Source organism: Uloborus diversus, chromosome 3, assembly GCF_026930045.1.
Source record: "Uloborus diversus isolate 005 chromosome 3, Udiv.v.3.1, whole genome shotgun sequence".
NCBI classification, from domain to species: domain Eukaryota; kingdom Metazoa; phylum Arthropoda; class Arachnida; order Araneae; family Uloboridae; genus Uloborus; species Uloborus diversus.
In genome coordinates, this window is record NC_072733.1 from 99315765 (window position 1) to 99328761 (window position 12997).

Below are 12997 nucleotides of genomic sequence, written 5' to 3' on the forward strand. Positions count from 1 at the left end.
TCAGTAGTTATATAACAAAGAAAGACGATTTGGTTTTATTTGGAACATGGGTCCCTAATAGGGCCAACTGTGAGCAATTATTACTTCACGCAGAGTTGAAGATTAAAATTTAAAAAACAAAAGAAAACTGCCAAAATAGCGATACTATGAAATTAAAAAGAATTGAAAAATTCTTTAATATCAATACAAAGTTTTTTTAACCACATTTGAGTTAGTGAGAAGCAAAGGGATGCAAGTGGACATTTTCAAGTTTTCAGTAAAATGCGTTTAAAGTTGCGTACCCAAGCTTTCACTGAAAAAGTCGATGAGAATTGTGACATTTTTGAGAAGTTTTCCGGCCTTTATGCAGATCCTACCCCAGGCTTGGGCGGGCGGGCACCGCGCCCAACTTGCGTTTCATCGGTAAAAACGGCACATGTTCATGAACTGGCACCCTTTCGATTTAAGATTCTTACCAGGAAAAAGAAGGGAGCTAGTGTTCCCTCCCCTTGTTTCCCTATGTCTTTCTTCTAAGGGAAAATAGGGAATATCAGGACTATAGAAGTTAGTAAGGGTTGGGTCTTAGCGCCGCGAAAGTAGGAACGAGGGGGAAAGTGCCAGTGACGTCAATGGGTACACTCGATCTGGGACATTTGTATAGTGCGTGCGTGCGTAATCCTTCACTCTCTTTTCCCGTTTTTATGTTTAAAAGTTTCTTGAGCGTTAAGCTTAAAAAAATTTTTAAAAAAGGGTAAATGTTTTGAGTCCCATCGACAAGTTAATAAGAGATACCAAAAACAATAAACATAATTAAAATCTACAATACAAATTTTTAGTGTCTCTTGTGTAGTTTTGAATATTCTTTATCCAATATGCGTGTTTTAAACGGGTAGAAAGCGGAAATTTTGCACAATAAAATTGAGCTTATAAAGAAATGAAAATAATTTACTGTGCTTGTCAAGTTTCCTCTTGTGTGTAAATAATTTTGTCAGTTTAGACTTTAAAAAATAATAATAATATTGTCATTTCAAACTTGTCTCAAAGAAAATGAAAGAGATAAGACATATAAGGAATAACTAAAACATATTTGAATTTCGTGATACCTCATTTGAATCTAAATACTGCCGATATTTTTTAGAGGAAGTTTTTTTACGAAGTAACTATAACTCTGACCAATAATCTTAACAAACATTGTTTTTTAAAACTGAAGTAGAACCTCATTAACCTGGACTAATAGAGGATCCAGGTCATCTAGATTGTTTAAAACGAATTAAGCAAAATAACCTATAAGTTGAACCAATGTACATAAGTAAAATACTTGAACACAGTAAAAATTGTATTTTGAATTCAAGATAATGAAATTTAAAGCTGAAATAGAAAAAGTTAAAAAAAAAATAAGAATACAGCCTTACAAAAATACATTATTGTACTAACGCGTTCATTATTTATACCGTATGTACATTTAAATGGTTGTCCGGATAAAGCGAAGTCCAGATTAATAGGTGTTTACTGAAATTGTTAATCAGCATTTTAATCACTTCAATTTAAAAATAACGTATTGAAATTTAGCAACGTAAACCACATTTAAAGTTTCAATGATTATCACCCAATTTATAAAGCTAACTTATTTGTAGACTGAAAAATTTCTTCATGACTGAATTCTACAAAGTTTTCGTCTGTGATAAAGTCCATTAAAAAAAAAAAAATGCGGACTTACCTTTTGTCCTCAGAAAGTTTTTCATTCAAATATCGGATTCTTCCAAATGTTCTTACTCGAGAAAAAAGTTCAATAGCCTTTTTAATATGGGTCAGGAATTTGGTCTTTCAATACAGAAGAACAATTAAATGGCCTAGCTTTTGTACAATCATAAAAACACTAATCTATCTGATTTGAAAGCTTTAAATGATCACGAAAAAAAAAAGCTTCTATGCAAAAATAGATACACGATTGAGATAATGACGGTGAGAAGTGCTTTCTAGTCAAGATGGCGGTGGCCAGAGAAGCGGTGGCTGTTTACACTTGCGTAGTGATGGAAATTTTACAATTGTTGGATTTCTAATGCTCGTAATTTTGCAAGAGGAAGAGTCTAGGAAATATTGCAGCCAAGTTACTTTTGATAATAGTAATATTATTATAGGAACATGGTTTTCATTAAACACTGACGCATTGTTTAAATCGGTTAGTAATTTAAATTAAATATCTTCGGTTTCAAAATATTATGAACATGTTTTTCGTTATAAAGTGGTACGAACATGTTTTTCTTAGGCTCATTCCCCGAATATGGATGTTTTTCAATGAACATTAATAATGATGAGGGCAAATAGATACACTTTTTAACAATTTCGATCGCGAGAAATGACTCATTTCTTGGTTTACATATTGGTGTTTCCGCCTTTAAATTACATGCTTTGATAGTTTTGACATGCATATTGCTGGATTCAATTTTGCGACGTTAAGCAACGTTGCTCTACAGATAGACGTTTTCTAATAACTGAGAATATTTTTACAGACCCCCCCCCCTTTATTTTTTGTACATATAATTTTGTCTTAAAAAATAGTAGGGGGTCATTTTAATAGAACCTCAAGATCCTCAGAAATTTTTCACCAACCAAATATCTTTTAATTTTACATTTCATAAAATATCAAGCTTTATTTTTCGAATTAAATTGCATTCAGTTTTTTTTTTCCGCAGTAAGTTTATGCATTGTTTTGTTGTAACATCAGTACAAAATCAACGTGAAACACTTTTCATGTAATTAAATAAAAGAAATAAAGTTTAAAACCCACAGCACTTTTCATGTTAAGTTATAAGTTATACACTATTCTAGCCAAATTGATTTGCTGGACCACTGTTTTTTCATTAGAAGTAATGAGAAAGGGCATTGTAGTCCATTCAAAACGATCGTTTTTGAATTCCGCAGCTTTATTATTTATCCATTATTCTTCAAATTTGCATTAAATAAAAAAAAAGCTTTTTTTCTTTTAAATATATTTCACTATGTCTATTTGAAAGTCCCTGATTGAGTAGATGGGAGTAAAGGCTATAACAGTAGCCTGACTAGCTCCCACCACTCAGAAAAGAGCTTAATTTAGGGCCAGTTTATAAAATAAGATAGAATTAACAAAAAATAAATGCATAATCATACAAAGAACACATCAACATAAGCAATGCAATAAAGTACGTCCAATTTTATAACGGACCCAGATATACTATTACAATTATGCTACTTTATCCTAAATTGACTGCAGTAGAATTGAGTATAAAATTTTTTAGCCTTCTCTTAAACAAATTTCGATTATTAATGGTTTTTAAAAAATTGGGTAAGGTGTCCACAATCTTGGTCCGTAAGAGCTAATGCCATAAAACAATAGATTTGTTTTTGCGTTAATAGGTATAATGTTTTCACGGTTTCTAGTGGAGTAATAATGAACCAAAAAGATTCTGTCAAATGGTTCTTAAAAGCCCTTTTTTTTTTTTTTTTTTTTGCTTTTCAAAGATAATCAAGAGAGAGTCCATCGTTTATTTTTTCAGAAATATACCAATTACTTACAGTTTTTTTTTTTTTTTTTAATTATTAAACAGATTCCACCTAAATATCTGGCTCATGAAAGTTCATGCCAAAAGAGAATTCTTTGGTGTACACGAAGATTAACAATCGCTAATTTCAAACCAAAGCAACCGTGCTTCGCAAACGCAAATCTGCATTACTAATTTTACGATACATAACCGTAAGGATGAGACTACATTATCAACAATTTAGGGAGGGGGGGATAATCTTAAAACTATACCATTGTCAAATTTTATTCGGTTACTTACCGTGAAAAGGTTTTGAAAGCTGATGTATAATAAACAAAAGGCAAACAAAAAGGTACTTGGCATTTTAAAGTATTGTTTCGAAGGAATATTTTTAAAAGAAAAAAATAAGCCAAAAATAAAATTAATAAAATGCGTAAACACAAAAGAAAAAAAAAAGTTTAAAAAAAAGTTGGTTATGATATATCAAGAAATGTATCTGCCAATTTGTTTGGCCATTAGGTAACTCCTCGGATCCCGAAACGCCGTGGAATTAAAAGTTGCGGATCCCCATTGCTGTGGATGAAAAAACTCAATAAGTACGGGAAACCGCAAATGCCGTGGGAAACGGAGTTGCAAGCCTCTTTTGCCGTTGGAAAAAAGAACCCCAGTCCGACTGAAGAGATTCCTTTCCCGCGTCACGAGTAGTTCTCGGAACGCTGGAAAAAGAGACAAAATACTCACTCGATACAATGGTGGTAAGAGCAAATGGGAGGAACCGACTATTTTCTCGGTTGTTCTCGCTTCTCGTGAGGGAGAAAACGTCGTCACCAGAATGGGCCGTTACTTACGTTGTAGGGCCCCAGGGGCCCTACAACGTAAGCAACGTTCCATTCTGGTGACGACGTTTTCTTCCTCACGAAAACCCAGAAAATAGTCGGCTTGCAACTCCGTTTTCCACGGCATTTGCGGTTTCCCGTACTTACTGAGTTTTTTCGTCCACAGCAACGGGGATCCGCAACTTCTAATTACACGGCGTTTCGGGATCCGAGGAGTTATCTCATGGCCAAACAAACTGGCAGATACATTTCTTGATATGTCATAACCAACTTTTTTTTTTCTTTTTTGTTTACGCATTTTATTAATTTTATTTTTGGCTTATTTTTTTCTTTTAAAAATATTCTTTGGAAAGAATGCTTTAAAATGCAAAGTGCCTTTTTGTTTGCCTTTTGTTTAATATACATCAACTTTCAAAACCTTTTCACGGTAAGTAAGCAAATAAAATTGGACAATGGTCTAAATTTAAGATTATCCCCCCCCCCCTAAATTGTTGACAATGTAGTCTCATCCTTACGATTATGTTTCGTATAATTAGAAATGCCGATTTGGGAAGCACGGTTGCTTTAGTTTGAAACTAGTGACTGTTAATCTTCGTTTACACCAAAGAATTCTCTTTCTTCATAAACTTTCATGCGCCACATATTTGTTTTGATTTCATGATTCTGTACAAAGTCTTGAGAAAGGTGGAATCTTTATTAATTAAGGGAACAAGGGACTTTTGAATTTTACTTTTCAATTTTATAATTTTACACCATGTATTTGAAGTAATAGAACAAAAATAATATTTTCATATCAATATTAGACATTTTAAATGTTAATTTAAAAATTTTAGGGTTAAAAAAGGTGTTTTGTGAGGCATATGGAACGCAACATGGGCAGAATTGAAAACACTCCAGGCGCAATTCATGTAAACGAAAACCAACAATATTTTTTTTCCAGATGTAGTTTATCCGTATGAACATAAATGGGCATTGAATTCAATCTATGTGCGTATATAAACTAGAAAAAAAAAAAAGCAAATTATGAATAGAATTTTACGTTTTTTTAATACGTATGCTACTTTGCTAACAGCGGATAAATAGTAAATTTTTGTATTTGGGTAAAGTAATGCCCAGTTTTATGAAGTATAAGACTGTTAATGTGCTCAAAAAATTTTGAAGCGATACAGTGAAAAATAATGCGGTGGGAGCATCTCGAGCCAAAAATGATGATTAAAAACGTGTAAACAAAAATCAGCTGATACTTTTATCCCTTTAAATACCACGCCCCCTTTTTTAAAAATGTAAATAAAATGCGTAAAAATCATAATATCGCAAAAATGAAAATGGATTATCAAAGCTGGTACTAAGCTCTATTTTTTTGGCGCAAAAACAATTTTTGTGAAATTTGGTTGATTTTCCGAATGTATAAGGTCCCTTGTCCCCTTAAAAAAAATCGTTATATTTTTTGAAAAAATAAACGATGGACTCGCTCTTGATTATCTTTCAGAAGCAAAACAAACGGCTTTTAAGAACCATTTGACAGAATTTTTTTGGTTCATAATTACCCCACTAGAAACCGTGAAAACATTATACCTATTAACGCAAAAACAAATCTATTGTTTAATGGCATTAACTCTTACGTACCAAGATTGTGGACACCTTACCCAATTTTTTAAAAAACCATTAATAATCGAAATTTGTTTAAGAAAAGGCTACAAAATTTAATACTCAATTCCATTGCAGTCAATTTAGGATAAAGTAGCATTATTTGTAATAGTATATCTGCCGTTATAAAAATAGACGTACTTTATTGCATTACTTGTGTTGTGTTTATGTGTTCTTTGTACGATTATGCATTTATTTTTTGTTTATTCTATCTTATGTTATAAACTGGCCCTAAATTAGGTTCTTTTTTGAGTGGTGGGAGCTAGTCAGGCTACTGTTATAACCTTTACTAACATCTACTCAATCAGGGATTTTCAAATAGACTGGGTGAAATATATTTAAAAAAAAAAAAGAAAAAGAAAAAAAAAACTTTTTTTTATTTAATGCAAATTTGAAGAATAATGGATTAATAATAAAGCTGGGGAATTCAAAAACGATCGTTTTGAATTGAGAATGAAAAAACAGTGGTCCAGCAAATCAATTCGGCTAGAATAGTGTATAACTTATAACTTAACATGAAGTGCTGTGGGGTTTAAACTTTAATTATTTTAATTAATTACATGGAAAGTGTTTCGCGTTGATTTTGTTCTGATGTTACAAAAAAACAATGCGTAAACATACTGCGGAAAAAAAACTGAATGCAGTTTGATTCGAAAAATAAAGCTTGATATTTTACGAAATGTAAATTAAAGGATATTTGGTTGGTGAAAAATTTCTAATGATCTTGAGGTTCTATTAAAATGACCAAATGTCATATCCTACTATTATTTTTTAAGACAAAATTATATGCACAAAAAATGAAAGGGGGTGACTGTAAAAATATTCTCAGTTATTAGAAAACGTCTATCCGTAGAGCAACGTTGCTTAAGGTCGCAAAATTGAATCTAGCAATATGCATGTCAAAACTATCAAAACATGTAATTTAAAGGCAGAAACACCAATATGTAAACCAAGAAATGAGTCATTTCTCGCAATCGAAATTGTTAAAAAGTGTATCTATTTGCCCTCATCATAATTAATGTTCATTTAAAAACATCCATATTCGGGGAATGAGCCTAAGAAAAATATGTTTGTACCACTTTATAACGAAAAACATATTTCATTCATAATATTTTGAAACCGAAGATATTTAATTTAAATTACTAACCGATTTAAACAATACGTCAGTGTTTTAATGAAAACCATGTTCCTACAATAATGTTACTATTATTAAAAGTAACTTGGCTGCAATATTTCCTAGACTCCTCCTCTTGCAAAATTACGAGCATTGTAAATCCCACAATTGCAAAATTTCCATCACTACGCAAGTGTAAACAGCCACCGCCATCTTGACTAGGAAGCAATTCTCACCTCCCGAGAAAGCGAACTCACCACCTGCCACCCGGGTGAAAACGAGAATGGTCGGGCCTTACAATGATTATATCTAGAAGGGAGTCGTTAACGAGAAACCGATCAGAAAACCAGTTTTTCGACGTGCATGACGTCACTTTCCGTGACGCGCTATTTCTCCCTACCATGAAGCTATCCTAAACGTCTTGCTGCCGACTTTAGCTGCCGAGAAGGACCATTCTCGTTTTCACCCGGTTGACAGGTGGTGAGTTGGCTTTCTCGGGAGGTGAGAAGTGCTTCCTAGTCAAGATGGCGGTGGCCAGAGAAGCGGTGTGACTGTTTACACTTGCGTAGTGATGGAAATTTTGAAATTGTGGGATTTAATGCTCGTAATTTTGCAAGAGGAGAAATCTAGGAATTATTGCAGCCAAGTTACTTTTAATAATAGTAATATCATTATAGGAACATGGTTTTCATTAAACACTGACGCATTGTTTAAATCGGTTAGTAATTTAAATTAAATATCTTCGGTTTCAAAATATAATGAACATATTTCGTTATAGAGTGGTACGAACATATTTTTCTTAGGCTCATTCCCCGAATATGGATGTTTTTAAATAAACATTAATTATGATGAGGGCAAATAGATACACTTTTTAACAATTTCGATCGCAAGAAATGACTCATTTCTTGGTTTACATATTGGTGCTTCTGCCTTTAAATTACATGTTTTGATAGTTTTGACATGCATGTTGCTGGATTCAATTTTGCGACGTTAAGCAACGTTGCTCTACAGGTAGGCGTTTTCTAATAACTGAGAATATTTTTACAGCCCCCTCCCCTTTATTTTTGTACATATAATTTTGTCTTAATGAATAGTAGGCTATGACATTTGGTCAGTAGACTTTGGTTAATAGGACCTCAAGATCCTTAGAAATTTTTCACCAATCAAATATATTTTAATTTTACATTTCATAAAATATCAATCTTTATTTTTCGAATCAAATTGCATTCAGTTTTTTTTTCCCGCAGTATGTTTACACATTGTTTTGTTGTAACCTCAGTACAAAATCAATGCGAAACACTTTCCATTTAATTAATTTAAAGAAATAAAGTTTAAAACCCACAGCACTTTTCATGTTAAGTTATAAGTTATACACTATTCTAGCAAAATTGATTTGCTGGAACACTGTTTTTTCATTAGAAGTAATGAAAAAGAGCATTGTAGTCAATTCAAAACGATCGTTTTTGAATTCCCCAGCTTTATTATTTATCTATTATTCTTCAAATTTGCATTCAATAATTTTTTTTTCTTTCAAATATATTTCACTTTGTTTATTTGAAAATCCCTGATTGAGTAGATGGGAGTAAAGGCTATAACAGTAGCCTGAATAGCTCCCACCACTCAGAAAAGAACTTAATTTAGAGCCTGTTTATAACATAAGATAGAATTAAAAGAAAATAAATGCATAATCATACAAAGAACACATAAACACAAGCAATGCAATAAAGTACGTCTAATTTTATAACGGAACCCAGGTATACTATATTACAAATATGCTACTTTATCCTAAATTGACTGCAGTAGAATTGAGTATAAAATTTTGTAGCCTTTTCTTAAACAAATTTCGATTATTAATGGTTTTTAAAAAATTGGGTAAGGTGTCCACAATCTTGGTCCGTAAGAGTTAATGCCATTAAACAATGGATTTGTTTTTGCGTTAATAGGTATACTGTTTTTACGGTTTCTAGTGGGGTAATTATAGACCAAAAAATTCTGTCAAATGGTTCTTAAAAGCCCTTTGTTTTGCTTTTCAAAGATAATCAAGAGCGAGTCCATCGTTTATTTTTTCAAAAATATAACAATTGCTTAGGGTTTTTTTTTTTTTAATTATTAAACAGATTCCACCTAAATATGTGGCGCATGATAGTTCATGCCAAAAGAGAATTCTTTGGTGTAAACGAAGATTAACAGTCACTAGTTTCAAACTAAAGCAACCGTGCTTCGCAAATCTGCATTTCTAATTTTACCAAACATAACCGTAAGGGTGAGTCATTATCAACGATTTAGGGGGGGGGGGATAATCTTAAAACTAGACCATTGTCAAATTTTATTCGCTTCCTTTCGTGAAAAGATTTTGAAATCTGATGTATAATAAACAAATGGCAAACAAAAAGGCATTTTGCATTTTAAAGTATTCTTTGGAAAGAATATTTTTAAAAGAAAAAAATAAGCCAAAAATAAAATTAATAAAATGCGTAAACACAAAAGAAAAAAAAGTTGGTTATGACATATCAAGAAATGTATCTGCCAATTTGTTTGGCCATGAGATAACTCCTCGGATCCCGAAACACCGTGGAATTAAAAGTTGCGGATCCCCGTTGCTGTGGACGAAAAAACTCAATAAGTACGGGAAACCGTAAATGCCGTGGGAAACGGAGATGCAAGCCTCTTTTGCCGTAGGAAAAAAGAACTCCAGTCTGACTGAAGCGATTCCTTTCCCGCGTCACGAGTAGTTCTCGGAACGCTGGAAAACGAGACAAAATACTCACTCGTAAGGTAAGAGCAAATGGGAGGAACCGACTATTTTCTCGGTTGTTCTCGCTTTTCGTGAGGGAGAAAACGTCGTCACCAGAATGGAAAGTTACTTACGTTGTAGGGCCCCCAGGACTTCTCCGCCGCTGTTCTGATCCCCCCTTTGCCTTGCACAGGACAAATCCGCCGTGGTCTTTTTCGGTGGACTCCAAGTTCTTCCTCAGACCCGGCGGAATAGGGGGAGCTAACAAAGCGCTTATTGTTAGTCAATGCACTCCAGCCAGAAGGGGCGGAGAAAGGGGTTTGAGAATACAAAACTGTTTTCCCTCTGAAAATGAAGTTGGCGATTTCTTGGCGTCTTAAGGGGTTGCTCACCCATAAACAAGTGAGAGTGAAAATTAAGAATAGGTAGCACGTGTGTCCACAATTTCAAAATGGCAGACGTTACATTTATACAATCTACTAGAAAAAGTAAAATTCCGCGACATATAACGATTATTTGTACTGCATGTTTTCATTAAGAGGAAACAAGACGTACTGGTCCTGCATTAGAAAACTGACATAAAATTGTCTTGAACATTTTCTGTCTTCTAATTTTAAAATCGTTTTCCAAAATAAAAGAATCCTCAAAACTTTTAGTAATAATGAAGTAAACGTACTGGTGAATAGCAAATGGTAAAGCTGATTTTTTTTTTTTTTTTTTTTTCAATTTCTGAATTTTTTTTTAATAAATATACGTTTTAAAAAATTAATAAAGGGGCCATTTCATAGTATTTTTTCCGAATGTAAAGCTTCAACATGACTTTTTTTTGCCATAACTGCTTGATGTACTGTTTGATGAGAACATTGTTTTATTTTGAGTTTGCGTGTTTGTAGGACTAACTCAAAATAAAACGATGTGTAAATCAAACTGTGAATTAAACTTGGTTAGTCATTCAGCTTGGATACAAATGAATTAAAATTTTCGAAAAAGGTAGAAGTGTACAAGTCCTTAAGTATACACTAAGACCATACAAGAAGGGTGTAAAAGAATGCAAAGAACAAAATTATTAATGTAAGAAACATTCAGTGAAGAAAATCGAGAAGTTTTACAGAAGCAATTACAATCAGAATTTGAAGCACGTAAAACACCAGAATTGACGCCTCAAAACGTAGGAAACGGCAAAGATGCTAATTTTTTACACCTCTAATCTGTGAAATTCGGTACATATATTTGTTCTAGAACATAAAACCCACAAATCCAAATTGTTAGTTTCCATGTCCATTTTTTATAATTGCTGAAATCCATGATGATTTTCATTGACTTTCCAGTTGCACTGGTACCGGTTTCGGTTCTACCGAAATGGGAAGATAGGACGTCGCAGATTGGGTGCCGGGAACTTTGGGCGTCGAGCATTTTAGGCGCAGGGAACTTTGGGCACCGAGCATTTTAGGCGCAGGTAACTTTGGGCGCCGGGAAGCGATTTTTAAAACCCTCTCAATTTCAGTGCATTGGGGAAATTCGAAAGCTGCAAAATGGTTGGCGAGAAATTCGCAGTGCTGCTCTTTGCGGAGCGCAATGCTGCTTATGCTCTGCTCAAGCGCCTTTACTTGCAACCTGTGTTTGACAACAAAGTTCATTGTAATAGTCGCGATTGTCATAAAGTTCTGTATTTTTTAAACTCTGAACGATATTCTTGGTCTAAGTAAGCAATTATTTGAACTCAATATAATTCAAGTTTTTAAATGTTGCAAGTCGTGGATGGATATTACGCTAGTTAAATTTTGTATTGAGACTTATAAATTTTGTTTACAAATGCTCCGTGTGCATTCGTGAAAGCTTGGCTTCATCTTCATACGTTATGGCTTTCATATTTTAACTCGTATTATATTTAAAATCCTTGAAACTTATGTTTTGTCACATACAATCTTATTTTGTGAAACAACCACGAATTTTGTTAGCGTTACTAAAAAGTTGTTATATTGTTGACTAATATAATGTAAAAAATATATGAATTTTTTAGGATATATTTGACATTTCTTTTAATTCAGTACTGATTCAATGTGTTTTAATTCGTAAATATACTTCAGTTCTATTCTTCTGTGTGTTGAAGTTACGCATAATTCAAATTGCAGACGATATTATTTCTATATTTTCCGTAAAATATGGAAATGCATTTTACTTATGAGTTAAAAACTAGTTGGATTGTGGAACAGTCAAAAAATGTTAAGAATTTTTCCTACCTTTCCAGCAATCCTACTGGTGATTAAAAAGTTAAAGTTGAAAATAAAGAATGATAACGGAATATCATATCAATTTATATCAAACACTAATAAAATCTCGGTTGTGTTTTTTTAAAAAAAACCTATGTTGTCCCTTCAAAGCAACAGTAAGATACATTAGTGTTATATCTGGGATTAGATATGTTACTGTTGTTTTGAAGCTATGATGTATTTCGGTTTTGCATTAAAAAAATCCGAGTTTAGACCAAAATATCTAGGACAGCATTAAGACAAGTAAAAAAAAAAAAAAAATTCTAAATATACAGTGGCAGATCTACCATGTTGCAATTGTAAGGGGCTCCCAGGACCATAAGGCTATAAAGATGATTCAAAATTGCAGCCGTTTTTTTAATTTTTATTTTTTTACTTAGTTCTATGATAGGCAAAGACTTAATAAACTTTTTAGATATATCCATATTTTGAAATTTACCAAACTAAACAATGAGATGCGCAGGTCATCGCTTGTGAATGGAAAATGATAGAGCTGCGTTGACCTTCTTCAGTGCGGTCCCATTTGGACAGCGACCAATGGGTAGACCAAAAACAGATAGGTCGACTGTGTGGACACTGATTTTGATTTCATTAAAATTAAAAACTGGTGGTCAACGACAAATAGGAGGACAGCCTGGCCGGATCTTCTGAAGAAGGTCAAGGCTCACAATCGGCTATCCAACCAATTATGATGATAATTATAGACAAAGGGGTCCCCAAAAATATCTTTCAACGGGACCCTTAAACCCATAAATCAGCCACTGAAAACTGATCTTCTGGTAGCTCTGAAGTAATTTGAAGTGAATATTTACCAAATACTTGGAACTACCTATAATCTGTGAAAAGGTAATTGTTTCTTATTCACAGTAATTATTACAATTGGCTAAAATCACATTGGT